Source organism: Rattus norvegicus, chromosome 3, assembly GCF_036323735.1.
Source record: "Rattus norvegicus strain BN/NHsdMcwi chromosome 3, GRCr8, whole genome shotgun sequence".
NCBI lineage: Eukaryota > Metazoa > Chordata > Mammalia > Rodentia > Muridae > Rattus > Rattus norvegicus.
Genome location: NC_086021.1, coordinates 79,174,434 through 79,192,313, shown reverse-complemented (window position 1 = coordinate 79,192,313; position 17,880 = coordinate 79,174,434). Strand labels below are relative to the sequence as shown.

Here is a 17,880-nt window from a genome sequence, read left to right as displayed (position 1 = left end):
CATAGGACAAGACATCTATATATCTTTATATCTATATTTATACAAAATATATATAAAATTATCCCTTTTTAAAATTAAAAGACTGGGGCAGATTTGGGATAAGAGAGGAGAATGGGGGCCATTTCTCCTTTTGAAAAGCATGAAAGTGAGGACTCAGGGAAAAAGGCAAGTTGAAGACTGAGAAACCAAGTATCCTTTGGAGAGTTTTTATATACCATTCATTAATACAAAGTCTTTTAAAGTTGTGACTTCGTAAAGTTGCCCCAAACCTGCTTATATAGTATCTTCATACCTACATACCACTCAGGACTTCTCTTGGATATATAAGACTCTTGACTAAGAAAAGATTGGTTCCTCTTTAACAATGATGCCTGTCGTTTGGGCTATGTGTTCTGGTAGTGTTTGACTCTCTAGAGTGCTTGCTGTTGGCAGTCCTGGTACCTTTGTGTGGGGGTACTGCCTCTTCCATAGGTTATGGTACTTATGTCCAAGTGTAAGACATGTACAGAAAGTAGGGAATATTGGTGGAGAGATTCCCTGCTCTGTGCCTTCCAAGCTTTAATAAAAGGTATTATCTTTAATGTTTATCAAAGTCTAGATGCCTGTGGATAAGTCAATCTGTGAAGGTCAGGTATGGCTACTTAACCTTGTTGTTTTAAGCGATAATTGCCTTGCCATGTTTCAAGATGTTAGTTCTGGATTTTTTTTGTGACCAACTGCTAAAATAAGAATATAAACATCTGTGTACAAATAGGCAGACCTAAAGCCAGGCTTGTAAAAATAAACATTTCTCTGAAAAAGAAAATAGTTTGCAAGAATCTATCTCTTTCTGAAATAAATGAGCATTTTTTTCAATTCCATCACACAGAGCCAATATACAAGGCCAATCTGCAGGCAATAAAGGAAGAAGGGACAATTATGAATACCAGAATAGCAATGTAAGAGCAAAGAAAAAGAAATTGTACTTTGAAAGAGTAGGCTCATATAGGCCATCCACAAAACTATTCATTGAATTGCCATTCCATTTATAGCCATATTTTGCATTTGAGTCGCTAAATATCTTTGACTCCTTTCTCCATAAGGAACAATTTTTCATTTAAAACTTTTTCATTTAGAGCTTTGAAGTAAGTTAGTTTCTAGTTTCCGATTTTTCACTTTTAAGTTACTAAACATTAGGAAACCTTCACTGATCCTAAAGGAAAGTGTTGCTCTTCTTTCCAGTGGTCTGTAATAGGAAAATCTCCCAGATTGTTCTGTGGCTTGATAATGGGGGTTAATTCACAAGGTAATGGTATAGGAACATTCATTTCCTTTTGAACATTATACTTTGGAAATCACTACCTTTTCCTAACATAGTTGATAGCTGAAACCTCTGCCAAGTTCAGACCTATCTCACCTTATCTAATGCTTATATAACAGATCTGTGTAATCATTTTTAAGTTTTATATTGCCTGTAAGAGTTTACTTTCAGCTGGGCAGCCTCCATTTTTGGCCAATTTTGACTAAGTTCTGTCCAGTAGAATTTTCCTCTGGAGTTTCTGAAAAGTCCTTAAAGAGAAGCCTTTATTCATTTATCTTTCCCTTGCTGCCTGATTCATAGCTGCGATGACTAGAACTTTAGCATTTATTATAACCTTTAAGGGAATTGTGATAATATCAGAGCAGCAAAGGGCCCTGAGTCTCTTATGATCATGGTTTTGGGATGCTTGTGTTTATGTGAAATGTATTAAATCTCTGAACAATACAAGATTGAATTTTTCCCAGTGAATCCTATTCTAACATGCATATGAGAAACATCGAGCTGTTTCCATTGAAGAGGTACTTTTAAACTAGGGCCCATAGATTTTATTGTGTAGCAACAACATAGAAAATATTAATTTTCACTCTGAATATTTTGATACTTAGCTTCAACTCTGACATTTCACCTATTATCTGTCCTTCAGGTATATGTTGCTAAAAATCTTGTTTTATACCTAGAGGTGGTAATATGTTGGCAATTTGGTGAACATCTTTTTGAAACATTTGATATTTTAGGAGAAATTTTAATTTTATATAATAGAAATAGGCAAGATTTAAATATAAAATGTATATTAAACGGTATAATAAGTTTATTCTCTTCTGCTTCTCTCCTTTTCTCTACAGACACTAGATGGCAACTTGGGAAGTATTGCCATCCCAAGTATAGCAAGAGCTTAGGGATTCCTGTTAACAGAATAAAACTCATGGCCCACCAGCTACAAAGGTAAGGGAACTTGAGCTTCTCCACCCAACTATGGGGGGTGTGTGTGTGTAAATGCATATTATCATATTATGAGTACACATGCATATTGAGGCCTGAGGTCAATGTCAAGTATTTCCTCATTTGTTTCCATCTTCTTTCTTTGTGTGTGTGTGTGTGTGTGTGTGTGTGTGTGTGTGTCTGTCTGTGTCTGTCTGTGTCTGTGTGTCTGTGTGTCTGTGTCTGTGTCTGTTTGTGAGAGAGAAAAGGGGGGGGCAGGCAGTGGGGAGGGAGGCAAGCAGAGAGGCAGAGGCAGAGAGAGGCAGAGGCAGGCAGACAAGTTTTCTCTGTGTAGCTTGTGTAGCTCTGGCTGTCCTGGAACTCTATATCCAACTCAGAGATTCAGCAGCCTCTGTCTCCCGAGCTCTGGGATTAAAGGTGTGCACCACCACTGTCTTTTTGAGACAAGATCTCTCACTATACCTGGTACTCACTGATTCAACTAGACTGACTGACCAGCAAGTCTGAGGGTCTCTCCTGCCTCCTGTCTCCACTTCTTCATTGTTAGCCTTTCTTTCGTTTTCATAAGTTTTGAGGATCTCTTCAGGTTTGTGTAGAAAACAGTGCACCAACTGTGCCATCTCCCAAAGTAAAGCTTTGAATGTAAAATTGTTCTTCTCATAATAGTTGGTCTCTAATGGAAATAATAGCTGTTTCTATGTGGCAGTTCTCAAACACTAGTAACCTACATTGATAGTGTTCAGCGGGTGGGGACAGATCTGGAGGGTTAGTAAATGTAGAAATGGCCTTTTGGAGATAGGATGTGAAAACATAAGACTTAAATTCTTTAATTTTTCTTAATCCAAACTTACTTAGCTTTTTAGCAAAAAGTCCAAAAATAAAAGTCCTAATTCACCTAAAAAAATTTAATTGTAACAAGTTAATCTAGGAAGTGTTTGTGGATTGCATAATCACTGAGCAAAAAGTTAATTTTTCTATGGCTGTGTAAATCTATTTGCTTTGTAATTATTAAAGCTTATTTTCATGATTGTTGCCAGCTAATCCAGAAACATCAAGTCAAATAGTTTATCACTTGTACCTTTTTGAACATGTACATGCCAACCACAAAGGTGTTAAAGAAATGAAGTATGGTGATTTTTATTTGCAAGGCATTTACTGTTTATGTAGTTCCTAAAAATGGAAGAAAAATAACAATGTAATGAAGGCAGTTTGGTTTGCAGAATCTCTCTAGACATGTTGAATTAATGATAGATATTGTCTGATATATGAAGATGCATAAGTTGATCTATGTGTTTTCTTCTTAAATCTTGAAGTTCAAATCAGAGAAATTGCATAAATGTATAGTTTATCTAATTTTGACTCTCCAAAATAAGGAGAAACCTGAAATGTACATTCATTTTAAAATGGGCAGTGGTGGCACCTGCCTTTAATCCCCACACTTGGAAGGGAGAGGCAGGTGGATTTCTGAGTTTGAGGCCAGCCTGGTCTAAAGAGCATCCAGGACAGCCAGTGTTATACAGAGAAACTCTGTCTTGTAACAACCCCCACCCCCACCCAAAATAGTAAAACATTTTAAAGCAAGTATGGAAAAAAGGGATAAAGTTTGATTTTTTATATATATATATATATATATATATATATATATATATATATATATATATATATATACATATATACACACACACACATATATATTTACTTACTTGCATTTTGAGCTTTTCGATGTGCAAATTAATGATCTGTTTAGAAGTATTTTTCATGAAATGTATACCGGACGTGGGACTATGTCTAAATCATTGTATTCTGGAGGTGGTTTAGCAATTCTTCTAGAGGGTAGGAGTTTGATCCCTAAGACCTCTATCAGATGGTTCACAACTAGCTTGTACCTACAGCTTTAGGAGGGTAAACTGCCTCTGACCTCTGAGTACATCTACACTACTATGTACACACACAGATAATACACTTACTTAAAAATAATAAAAATAGTTGTTGGTTTTTTTTTTTTTTAATTTAAGCAAGGTATTGTGATACATTCCTATAATCCCACCCGGCACTTGGGAGGCAGGACTATTAGGCATCATAGGAAAGCTACAGGAGAACCTGTGTAACTTTAGGCTTTTCCACCATTCACGTACATTCCCTGTAAAAATGACTTTTAACAACTGAATATGAAATTAAAAAGTGTGAATTACATGCCTTCCAGATAGGGCACCATTTGTAAAAAACATAAATCTTTTTTTCCTCCCGGCTACTTAGTTTCTGAGAGCAACGATTCTGAGACTAAATTCTAGACCATAAGTTTTGGCTGATCCCCTGATTAGCTCTTAACCATTTAAACTATCTCTATGTCTACCATTTGGTTACATCTCCTTCAGTCCCATTCCACTTCTTCCTTCTCATTTCTCCGCGTCTCTCTCAGCATCTCTCAGTTCATCTACCGGTTGGTTATATTCATCTCCTCAGTCAGACTCCTCTTGAATTTCCCACAGCTCTCATGGAGTCTCTGTTTTTTGTTTTTTGTTTCTTTTTTTTTTTTTTCGGAGCTGGGGACCGAACCCAGGGCCTTGGTGCTTGCTAGGCAAGCACTCTACCACTGAGCTAAATCCCCAACCCCAGAGTCTCTGTTTTTAATCTCTATTTCCCAGAATCCTCTCTTCCTGCCAGTGTCTTACCTCCTATTTCCTGCCTTAGCTCATTGGCCATCGGCTTTTTTATTGACAAGTGATGCTTATAAGAGATTTTCTCTACAACCCTGTGTCAAAGAAAAAGAAAAAAGTGAGTAATTTCTTTGGGGTGCATGCCTTTAATCTCAGCACTCAGGAGGCACAGGCAAGTAGATCTCAAGCCAGCCTGTTTTATGTAGCAAGTTCAAGGCCAGTCAGGGCTGTATAAATGGGAACTCTTATCTCAAAAACAAAAAACACACAAAAAACCCCCAACAATGTATGCATGCTGGCATATATTCAGTTTTTTACAAGGTTAAACAAACATGTTTTTAAAGGTATACTTAGAGTATTTTAGTCTTTTTGAGGACCACATGTAATCTCTGTTGCATATTCTTTGACAACTTCTTCACCCCCAGACATTTGAAATTGTGAAATGCTTTCTTAGTTTGTCCTAGGTGCATAGATTATAAGCTTGGAGAAAGGTAAGATGGGTGAGTGAGAATAAAATCTGAGCTTGTTTTCAATGTCTTTTTAATTTATTTTTACTCTGTGCGTAGTGATGTTTTGCTTGCATGTCTGTCTGTGTGGAGTTCCAAGCAGTTGTAAGCTGACATGTGGGTGTTGGGATTGAACCCAGGTCCTCTAGAAGAGCAGTCAGTGAGTGCTCTTAATCACTGAGCCATCATCTCTTTTTGTGTTTTAAAGACCCTCAGCATTTGATTATTCTGGCTTCTGTTCTTTCACTTAATCTGAAATCCCATACATACATCAGCCATCAGAAGACCTTATACCTCAATGTAGTATTATTATTGTTGTTGTTGTTATTGTTATTATTGCTGTGTGTGATGTATGTGTGTATGCATGGGCACACATGTTCATAAGATGAATACACACCTGCTACCACCACATGTGAAGATCAGAGGACAACTTCAGTTATTGGTCCTTGCCTTTTACTTAGTTTAAAATAAAGGTCATTCCCCACACACATAACACACACACAAACTGGGAATGCAAGCTTCTAAAGGTTCTTTCTTTCTGCCTCCTGCCTCACTGTAGGATCATTAGGGTTACAGATGGGTACTGCTATCTTGTCTGGCTTTACATGTAGTCTGTGGATTCAAACTCAAATCTTCATGTTTACATAGCCAGTGCTTTGCCCACTCAGGCATCTGTTTAATTTTGGCTCAGTTGTTACGTCCTCTGTGAAAATACCATAACTAACTAGCTTTAGGGTTTCCTTTCAGAAGGCTCAGTTATGCATCAGTTATGGTGGATAGTCTTCCCACCATCTCTAGAACTGGCTAGGTACTTTGAGAATAGAAATATCATGAGATAAATTGTTTAAAAATAAATTTAAGAAGACTACTAAATCGGAACACATGGTCCAAAATCCATATAATAAGTAAAGCCAATGGCTGTGAGTGTAACCCAGTTGTAGAGTGCTTGCTCAACATACACGCATTCCTGTGTTTAGTCAGAGTAACTCACAGGCGCATGCACACCATAGTCATCTGTATTTGAGAGAATTTTGGACTCACATCTTAAATAAATATATCATACCTATATTACTTGATAAAATATAGCTGTTGGGTCTGGAGAGATGGCTCAGTGGTTAAGAGCACTAACTGCTCTTGCAGAGGTCCTGAGTTCAATTCTCAGCAACCACATGGTGGCTCACAACCATCTGTAATGGGATCCGATGTCCTCTTCTGGTGTGTCTGAAGTGTACTCATATACATAAAATAAATAAATAAATCTAAAAAAAACTATAGCTGTTGAAAATGATATCTAAGATAGGCATTGTGGCTCCTGCCTGTAATTTTAGAATGTGGAAGGCACAGTGAGAAAATTATCTAAAGTTCAAGGCCATGGTCTACAGAGCAAGTTTCAGGGTAGCCAGAGGTAGATAATAGTGAGAGACTGTCTCAAAAATAAAGAAAAGAAAGTTCCATTTTATATTTATATTCCATTACTGTTGAATACTATGGCAAATTTTAGATAATTACATTTTAAAGCTATAAAACTTTATAAGATTTTAAGTTATACATTTTCATATATTGACAAGATTGAAGTATATGCTACTGTGGACTTATGATAGCAATGGTCTCTGAATGTTGAAATGTTGATATTCTAGGTGAATATCTTATATACTCACTCCACACATATTTGCTTTAGTGGGAATAAATTTAAATTCTCTTACTAGGTTCAACAGGTTTAATTTAGTATGTATTCTCACAAGGAACATATGATTTTCAGAAAAACCAAATAAGATGTGAACTTTGTTTTGTTATGTTTGAATGATGTATATAGGATAATTTCAAATTTGTTATTCTCAAAGAAGCTTATGCTGTTTAAGTTTTCACAGTCTGGTAAGGTACTTTAATTTTAGCTTACATTTGTGGGTATTTAGCTTTAATCATCATCTTACGTTCATAAACGAGTACATAACAACAGTTTAGTGATAGGGTTGGTTACTATACCATAGCTCCCAATCTATGGTATACTGAACCATTGAACAAGGAGTAAGTAAGACCTTACTCAACCTATACCACAGGTTTTGGATGATTTTATTTGGATGTTTTGAAACAAGTCTTACACACACTGTTATACAGGTTGACCTAGAACTCACTGTGTAGCCCAAGCTGACTTTAAACTCCAGATGTTCTTCCTGCAGTAAACCACAGTAGCTAGCTTTATACCAATTTCTACATCGGTCAAATGGGAATAAAGTGATGATTCATGTTTTTACATATCAATGGGAAAATTAGAGTCTCCAACAAAAATGAGGGATTGGAAGCCTAAAGTCATACTACTTTATCGTCTAAACCATCTCTACTACATCTTGCTTTTGTTTTAAAGAAAAAAGAAAGTGACTTTCATTTGAGTGCTCATGGTAAACAAATCACTGAACTTTTTACTTTACTCTCGAATGTATATTGTAGATGTCCTCTTGTATCAAACTGCAGTGTGATTAAGTTAAAGCTTAGGGTCTGAGAAGAGTCTGTTCATCCTTAGGTGTAAGATCTATAGGACTACTGTCTTTCTCATAACACTTGGTTAACAGTAAAACACCTTAAACATAGTTCTTCGCTACTTGGTGTGGTTAATCACTGACCTGCACCACAAATACCAGGTATTTGTGTCTTCACCAGTACTGAAGCATCAGACTGCAACTATTTACACTTTCCTTAGGAATGAGAATACTATGGATTCTTCATAATTTTGAACTTCAAGTCATGCACTTCACAAGCCATTTATAAGCTCCCTTGGCAGCTGCTGTTATATAAAGATATTTTCAACCTTGCTGTGAAAACATGATGAACCCAGATTTAGAGGTTTGAGATTCACTTAGATTATCAAAGAGATAACATTTAGAATCTCTTAGAGGAAATGTTAGCATTTCTATCTGTAGATGCTTGAACTGTAGTATTTATAGCAATCTCTACTAGGTGTTAAATAATAATAATAATAATAATAATAATAATAATAATAATAATAATAATAGAAAATGTGTGTTCATGTCAGTTGGCTAGGAAAGTAGCTGTGTAGGTAAGGAACTTGTTTGGAGGAAAACAGTGACACTGGAGGTACCAAGGGTCAGTTCCTTAGGAAGCATCTTTAGAACTATCAATTTGTCTGTATATAGTTAATAATTACATGTTTCTTGTATTTTACTGAGTGAGGCATTGCCTTAGGTAGCTAACCCACAGATTGATCTGGCCCTGGCCTTAGCTTACATCTGTTGGTAATGACAGAAGTTGATGAGATGTTCTGGATTATTCTAGTGTTCTTCCTCTCTTCATAGACACCATCGTACAGTTGGATCTGAGTAGAGAAATAGAACCTTATCAGTTTACCCAGGGTAAGGGAAGACAGTTTCTTCTTCTCCTAAACTAGGATAGTCTTTGTTCCAGGACTCACCAATATGTAGCCAATTGTACATTTCATGTGAATGATATACTTTTTTTGAGCAAGACATTGAATACACATAAATTGTGAAAAATAGGTTTTCCTTTACAACACTAATTTATTTGACATTAGAATGCTGTTCACTGTCTTTGGGAGATGAAGATAAAGAAGAGTGGGATGGAGAAGATGGCTTGGTCAGTAAAGTACCTCTAGTAAAAGCAGGAGTACATTTCTCTAACCCTAGCACTGGTGATTGGGTAGGCACAGAGAGGGATTGATCCCTAAAGTTCATGGACAGTCAGACTAGCTCAGTAGATGAGTTCTGAGCTCAGTTCCTAGGTCAGTGACAGAACCTATTTCAAAAAAAAAATGTGACATGCAAAGTGTATGCACATCGACATTTATGTATATCTGTATGCACATGTTATATACATGTAAAGAGTTGGCAGGTTTTTAAACTTTTTAAAAATTCATATGTTGCATCCTGACTTCAGTTTCCCCTCCCTTTGTTCCTTCGAGACGGGTTTCTTTTTGTAGCTCTGGCTGTCCTGGAACTTGCTCTGTAGATCAGGCTCTTCTAGAACTCAGAGATCCACCTAATCTTTGCCTCCCCAAGTGCTGGTTATTAAAGGTATGTGCCACCTTGCCTGGTTGGTAGATTTTTTTAAATGAGCCATTTACTTTGCTAGTTTCAGTATGATTTGCTTACATTTAAGTTAACATTAAATAAGTAAGTGGTGACATTATAGAAGAGAAAAATTTATAGAGGTCATATATTCAAGAATAAATAAATTTCGATGAATTCTACTGAGAACCTGATCACAGGTTAATTTTCTTTTTTTTTTTAAATTAAAAGATTTCTAATTAGAAATTTTCAAGTAGATTGAAAGAATTTTTATTGTTGTTTTGTTTTGTAACAGGTATTTCTGTGTAAACCAGGGATGGTTGTAATCCTCCTGCCTCAGCCTCCCTTAAGTGGTGATTTTAGGCACATACCACAAAGCCTGGTCTAGTTTTTCTTTTCAGACTTAAAAGGTAAGAAAAAAATTGCCCTTTAATGACTTCTGGCTAACCATGTTCTAAGGGCTAAATTAAATACTCTTTTTTTCTTTCTCTCTCTCTTTCTTTCTTTCTTTCTTTCTTTCTTTCTTAACTCTTTGAGCTGGATTGATAAACATCTAGTTCATCCATTTATGTGAATTTTTATATTTCAACAGTACATATCATTTTAAAGATTCTTGATTTTTTTTTTTTATCAAATCATGTTGATTTCATTTGCAAAAAGTAGTGTATTTCAAGAAGTGCTTCAGGGCTATTCGTAACAGTATGAAACCATTTTTGTTTTTCAGTGTCTTTGCCATGAAACAGAGGACATGATAAACTGTTTAACTTAATGAAATTCAAGTTGCATGTGAATTCTGCCAGGTAAGTGCATGATATAAGTTATGAAACTTATTTATCATAAATTATATTTACTAGATTCCTATTTGAATCCTTTTTTCCTAAATCTGAAGCCTCTTACTAGTTTTCAGTTGGTACTTGTTTCTGAATTACCAAGTTAAGAGCATTAAACTAACTGGTGTAATGGCACAGGTCTATATCCCATTACATAGATAAGAGCACCACAGATCAAGGTCTCTGCTACATAGCAATACCCTGTCTCCAAAAAAAAAAAGTCATTCAACTACATGTCTTATGGTTTTAATGTCTTTTAAAACAAGTTCTTGATATAAGAGGTGAGGAAGTGTTCAAATAGCAACTCTTTTAAAAATGCCATATACTCAGACGGAGAGATGGCTCAGTGGTTAAGAGCACTGACTATTCTTCCAGAGGTCCTGGGTTCAATTCCCAGAAACCAAATGGTGGCTTACAACCAGCTGTAGTGGGATTCAATGCCCTCTTCTGCTCTGTCTGAAGACAGTTACAGTCTGAAGATGAACTACAGTGTACTCATAGGCATTAAATAAGTAAATAACTCTTTTCTTAAAAAATGCTGTCCTCTTGGTCCATCTTCTCAGGTACTAGGATCATGGTCATACCAGTGTCCTGCTTTAAAAAATGTTACAAGTTGTTACAAGGATTCACTTGGGTCTTTAAGTGGAAATTCTGTAGTAGGAAAGTAATCTTGATCCAGATATATCATTTTATAGTTGTATTTGAATTAGGATCAAATTGTTCGTTAGTAAGTCATTTCAGCTTAAAAAGTCCCTCTCTCAATGTATACAGGCAAATTATTCTGCCTTAGAGGTACTGATTCCTAAAATTGGAGAAAAGAGAAACTTTTTCTAATTACAATGTTATATCAGTTTGTCCGTCTAAGCCACTGGCTCAGTATTACAGGAGGACCTGTGGGAAATGGGAGAGGAGAATGAGTGTTCTTCAGTGGAAACTCTTGGAGCATGTGCATGCGTGTGTGTGCGTGTGCGTGTGTTGTTTTGGTTTCCCTGCTTTAGTGCTTGTGGCAGGTTCAGTTAACAAAAGCACAAATTCCACTGGGTCAGTTCAAGGGTTGAATGACTTCACAACCTCATGTCTCAGGAAATTAACTTTCATATTGAGGACACAATTTTCAGATTAACTGTTGTCTAAAATACTGTCTTGAATCATGAGGTCCATCAATTTTTAGTATTGTCCAGACCTGTATCTAGAATTGGAAAATTTTTTAAGCATATGTTAGATACATATGAAGAATTTTGTTTAAATGTAAACTTCATACCATACTATCAATTTTTGTCTTAATAAAAATATAAATTTATTTTTTTAAAAAGCCCCTCCCTCTGCTAGTCCTCTTTCCCCATGAATTTACTTGTTGAAAAGAGTGGGTAGTGTCTTTAGATGTTTCCAAGTATCGACTTGGACTATTGGACTATTGCTTGCTGTCGGTTTCATATGTTTTGCATATTCTTGTTCTTGGGATAAAGAAGTTTTACACGACTCAGCCCTGATACCCCTCTTCATCCTCTGCAAGAATGTTTTATTTCAACTTTGTTGTTTACCCAATGTGTTTTTGTCAGTTTGTTCTGAACACTGTAAATGTCCCCATCATCTTTCTCCCCATCTTGTGGTGGTGTTTTGAGACAGGGTCTCACTGTGTAATTCTAGCTTGCCTTCTTTGAATTCACTCCTTCTACTTAGTGAGTTTTAAATAAATGGTTCTTTGATGGTATGTGTAACCTCAGATTTAAAAGTTTTTTTAAAGAAACTTTTGGTGCTAGAGAGATGAATGGGCAGTTGAGTATTTGCTGTTCTTACAGAGAATCCGGGCTTTGTTTCTAGCATCTAGATGGCCACTCACAACTGTCTTAACTCCAGGGGATTTGGTGCTCTCTTCTGGTCTCTGCAGCCACCACACTCAGACAGTGCACATACATGCAGGCAAAAGACTTAAAATTACGAAGTAAAAATATGTCTTTTTTTTTTTTAAAGAAAATTTTGCCTACATAAAAATCATGAAGATTGCTATCATATTGTTCTAACTCTTATTTATGTGACTTGATTTTATGGTATGAGATGGTGAAAGGTAGGATTTGTGGGTTTTGTTTTTTTCTTAATTCAACATAGCTTTAAAGACTCTCAATAAACAAATGAAGCCCATATACAGCATATCCTAAATTTATTTAGCTATAATGTATTTTCTATAACTACTGATATCCTGTATAGTATGTTTTTAGACGTGTTTATTTAGAAGATTAGCCAGAGTTGTAAAGAGTATTTTCTACAACTATTAGTGAAGTCTGATACTTTTGATATAAAATTGTAAAACCAAATTTGGAAAAGATCATTTCTTCAACTGAAATGTAGTTAAGAGTGAAGCCTTTGTACAAGTCAGGTGGTCTTATATGTGTATCTATTTCTGGACTCACTTTACTATTGCTTTATATGTTTTTTATTTGGCTGACAGCTATCCTATCTTGATTATTGGTTTTAATAGTAGGTCTTAATATAATAATATCCTATTTTTATAGATTCTAAAGCTTGATTATATCATTCAGGATTAGCTTGCTTATTCTTGGGCCTTTGCCCTTTATAAATCTTAAAATCAAATCTCCTCCTCCTCCCATTCAAAACCTGCTGAAATTTTGGTTGTGACTGACCTTGATCTGAAAGATACTACGTGGAGCAGAACTACCATCTCACTGCTCTTACAGTGTGTGAAGATGGTATAACTTCCATTTATATAGACCTTCTTTAGTTATTTGTGGAAATATATTTTTGGTCTGGGGTTTAAGTTGTTTGTTTTCAGATAAACAGTTTATGGTTTATTAGATTTAGTTTAAGTGCTCGTCTTAGTGTGACAATGGCATTGGGTAGTTAGACAACAGGGATATAATGGAGCAAATGGGAAAGCCAAAATTTTAAAGTAAGGAAATGAATTAACCTCTTAGGAAAACTGATTAAAGACAAAGAAAAATAAAGAATATTATTAATTAAAAGAGGAGATCTCAGTGGATCTAATGGACATGGAAAAAAGTGAGAGAATATTATTAATAGGCCAATATATTTATTTGAAAGCATAAATGTAAAAATTCCTGGAAAATAAAACTAATGTAAATGTTTTAATTTGTATCTATTTAAAGATACTGGGTTTGTGACTTAAAACCTTCCCACAGCGAAAACCCCAGACTCATAGTTTCACTGGTGACTTCTTTTAATATTTAAGGAAGAATTAATACACCTTTTTTTCCCATAAAGATTTATCTGTTGTTTATTATGTGAGTGTATTGCCTACATCTATACACAGGCACTACATGCATGGCTGGTGTGCCTGCAGAAGCCAGAAGAGGGCACCAGACTCCTTTGGACTGGGATTATAGATGCTTGTAAGTTTGTGGGTGCTAGGAATTGAACCTGGGTGCTCTAGGAGAACAGCAAGTGCTCTTAACCACTGAGCCAACCCTCTAGCCCTAATATCAGCCTTTACATAGGTTCTTTTAGAAAATAAAAAAAGAACTATCATATTCCAACTTTGATTATAACTACCACAAAATAACACATAGTATTACTGATGAACATGAATGTAAAACAAATTCCAAACAAAATATTAGCAGATAAATTCATGCTCTTTATATCTCCAAGATGAGATTGTTCCAAACATTCTACTTGTTTTTTTTATTAAAAGGAAATAAATTTGAAGGGGGGAAAGGAGAGAAGTTAAAGGAGGGGTAACATAAATGCAATATTTGTGTCCCAATTCTCAAAAGAATCAAATTAAAAATAAACATAAGGATCAGGCATTGTGTTAATCCTGGCACTTGGGTAGCAGGCAGATTACATGAGTTCCAGCATGGTCTATATCACGATACTCTATCTCAAAAGAAAGAAAAGGAAGGAAGGAAGGAAAGAAGGAAAGAAAAGAAAAAGGAAAAGATATACTTAAGAAAATAAATAAATAAAAGAAGCTGTCAACATCAGGGACTCAAAACTGGCTGACCTGGTCTACATGAGACCTTGATTTCAAAAAAAAAAAAAAAAAAAAAAACTTCCTAGAATAGTAGATATTGAGGGACATTTTTTCTTTTCATAATATTTTTATTGATTATAATGTCTGCCCCTCAATATCTACTGTTCTAGGAAGTATTTTGTTTTTTTCCTTCCCAGGTATACTCCCCACCTTTGTGACTCACCCCCCACACCCCAAGGAAAAAAAATGTCTCCAATTTGCATTACTCACTGGAGCCTAGTCAAACTCCTTATGGTCAGCTCCTTAAAGCTGACTCCTTCCCCAGCTGTGGAGAGCTACTCTTCGGTACCATTATCACATTTTATTAAGAGTTCTCATCCATGGCTTTTGGGAGCAGGGTGGTAGGGTAAAGTGTAGAACGTCTATGTCTCTGCAGTCATCAATACCACAGCAAAAGTAGCTTCCTTGCTCTTTACAGTCAGCAGGAACATGGATCATGGAATTCCACATGTCTGGTGAGGGAAACTAGCTTCTTTTTTACTTATTTAAAAACTTTTTATTGATTCTTTGTGAGTTTCACATCATGTATCCCAATCCCACTCATCTCCATCTATCCTCTGCCCTTTCAACATCCCCCCCAAAGGAAATCAAACAAAACATAAAAAAAAAATTTTGTTCTAGAAGCTGTGACGTGTCATACACTATACCCTTTTATCTACACATCTTTACTTGCAAATGTTCATTGCAATGAGTCACTGGTCTGGTTCGAGGCCTCTGGCTTCAGTACTGGGTTTTCACTCGGGCTCCTCTCAGATATTCTGTTGTTGCCCTCTGTTGTGTAGATCCTATAGATCTACAGCACTGGCCCTTTCACATTCTCTAGCAGTTCATAAATGGGTTAGTTGTCTGGAGTCGGCCTAAGTGGTAGCTGAGTTGGTCAGCCCCACTACTTCTGCTACCCCACCACCAATGCACACACCACCAGGGGGAGCTCTTCAGCACTGTCTCAGCTAGCTCATCCAGTGCAGCCAGCAAGTATCAGGACCAGCTCTCACGCCTCCTGGCCAGCTCACTCACCCCCATGCCACCAGAACCACTTCAAATGTACTGCCCAGTCGAAATGCCATAGCCAGTGAGGGACTGCAGCCCAAACCAGGACCGTCTGAATAGTCTTTATTGGTAATGTGAGCTACAGACATGGACACAGACCCCTGATGCTGTCTGGCCACAGACCCAGACATAGCCCTCAGCAGCAGCATGGTGCTGTGCTTAGGTAGTAGGGCAGACTACTCACAACAGACTGCTCCTCTTCACCCTCTAGTTCTACCTCTCTTCATAATGCTCAAACTGTGCCACTTGCCATTCCATCTTTCTGCCATGTACTTGTATTTGTAGTGGCTTGGGTGTGGCTTGGTGGCAGGCGGGCCTCTGGATTTCCTCTGCCTGACTCTGCTTGTTGCATGGGAAGGGAAAACTATCGCAGTGTGTGGATCTAAATAATCTGGCATATATACTGCTTTTCTGAGAGTGATGTGAATTTTATAAATAAACTGTACTATCAATTTCTATAAAGTTGTTCAAGAACCTATATGGGTCCCAAATGTCCTTTCTAAATTCTCCAGTAAAAGCTACTGTCATAATAAATACTAGTTATCTTTCCTTTTTTGTTTTCATTCTTTAAGAACATACAAGTAGGAGTTTCTCCATAAGCTGCTTGAATGAGAGTCACACAGGTTGAATATAAGAAGCAAATATGAAAATTCAACCATCTTAATTCTGTTGAACTATACATTAGTTTTGCAAACAAATCACTTTCTCACCTCACTGTATCTCTAGCCCTGGTTTGTAAAAATTTTAAGGAGCCCAAAAATGGGTTACTGAGATAAGTCATACATATACAGAAATGTTCCAAACCTAGTTGTGACAAAACAATACAGAGATACAGGTCAAGAAGTTGACATAGTACAGTAGGACGACAGTTGTCTGTTTCTTGATGAATAAATCCCCACATGGGAGTTTTGAATGTCCTCTTTCATCATGATGAGAAGACTAACCTAGAGTGACCTGAGTAGTAGTAGTGTTTGAAGACTAAGCGAGTTCTACATGACCAGGCAGAGGGTGTAAGACTTGTGACCTAACCTTGTGTTATTTCCACAGCACTGTTAGTTGAAATAATTATAAACCCACCTCAAGTCAACGAAAGGAAAATAAACTCTTATTATTAGAAGAGCACTGCAAAGAATTTGCAGCCGTATTTTAACAACTTTCAAAAGAAATTTGATGAACTAAAATCATATTATATACATTGAGTTGTTTACTATGTAAAGCCATAATTATTAAACAATACTTGTTCTGTCTTTAACATTTTGTGCTGTAACCTTTTTATTACTAAAGTGAAAGCCTTTTCAGCACTAAGGGATGTCATTAAATGGTAGTTGCTTTATGACCCTCATTTCATGCTGCCTCCCTGGCTAAGAAATAATCCTTAGACCATAAATATTTACCTCTTTTTTTTTTCTTTCGGTTTTTGATCTTCCTCCAAATTATTTTTCTTTTGCTTTTTCTTTCTTCTCTTTCCCCGACCTCCAATAGAGTTTCTTTGTAACTTGCTTAAAGATCCACCTACCTTTGCCTCCCAAGTGCTGGGATTATGCATGTGCACTGACACACCTGACATATTATCAATTTTCTTGTAGTTTAAATATATGCTGAGGTCTTAATTTTTGTTACTCGTTTTGCTGCCACTTCTTTGAGCTTCCAGACTCTCTGATGTTGTATCTTGCTATTTTAAAAAAATAAAATAAAGCTCAGCTGTTATTAAATAAAACATTTCTTTTGTTACTTTCTTATTTATTTAATGGAAGCAAGTTCTCACTCATAGTCTAGGCAGGCCCAGATTTACTAGGTAGACCAAGCTGGCCTTGAAGATATAGCCAGTTCTGTCCCAGCCTCCTAGGTGCGGGTGTAGAATATAATTTGAAATCTGAGATTGTGATACCTCCAACACTTCTTTTATTACCCAGGATACTTTTAGCTATCCTGGATCTTTTGTGTTCCCATATAATTGAAGATCTTTTTTCCAGTTTCTTTGATGAATTATGTTGACATCTCTATAGTGATTCCATTGAAATTATGGCTTGCCTTTGGTAGGATAGCCATAACCACAGTTACTACAATATTCTACCAATCCATGCATGACATGGAAGATCTTTCCATTATCTAATATCTTCAGGTTCTTTTGTTTCTATAATATATGTCTTTCACTTGCTTGATTAGAGTTATCCCTTTGTTTTAGTTTTTAAGGCTATTTTTCAAGGTACTGTTTCTGTGATTTCTTTCACAGTCTGTCATTTGTATATAGGAAGGCTACTGATTTTTGCATTTTAATTTTATATCCTACTACTTTGCTGAATATATTTATCAGCTGTAAATATTCTGGTAGTGTTGTTTTTTTTTTGTTTTTTTTTTCCGGAGCTGGGGACCGAACCCAGGGCCTTGCGCTTCCTAGGCAAGCGCTCTACCACTGAGCTAAATCCCCAACCCCTCTGGTAGTGTTTTAGGGTGAGATACATAAACACGTGTGTGTGCGTGCGTGTTCTGCAAATAAAGATAATTTGATTTTCCCCCCTATTTGTATCTCCCTTGACTTCCTTCAGTTATTTGCT

At 36.3% G+C, this 17,880-nt stretch overlaps 1 protein-coding gene across 9 annotated transcripts in view; it reads left to right on the top strand.

Moving 5' to 3' along the window:
* Atf2 (activating transcription factor 2) overlaps positions 1–17,880 on the top strand; it is a 77,083-nt gene that overhangs the window by 10,583 nt on the left and 48,620 nt on the right. For 8 of the 9 annotated variants that reach the window (XM_063284626.1, XM_063284629.1, XM_039105916.2 and 5 more), the window contains exons 2-3: positions 2,143–2,242; positions 10,164–10,239. The gene's annotated coding sequence lies outside the window, so the exon portion shown is untranslated. Of the gene's footprint in view, positions 1–2,142; positions 2,243–9,734; positions 9,850–10,163; positions 10,240–17,880 lie in introns of all 9 variants that reach the window. The other variant, XM_063284625.1, reaches the window with a different exon arrangement.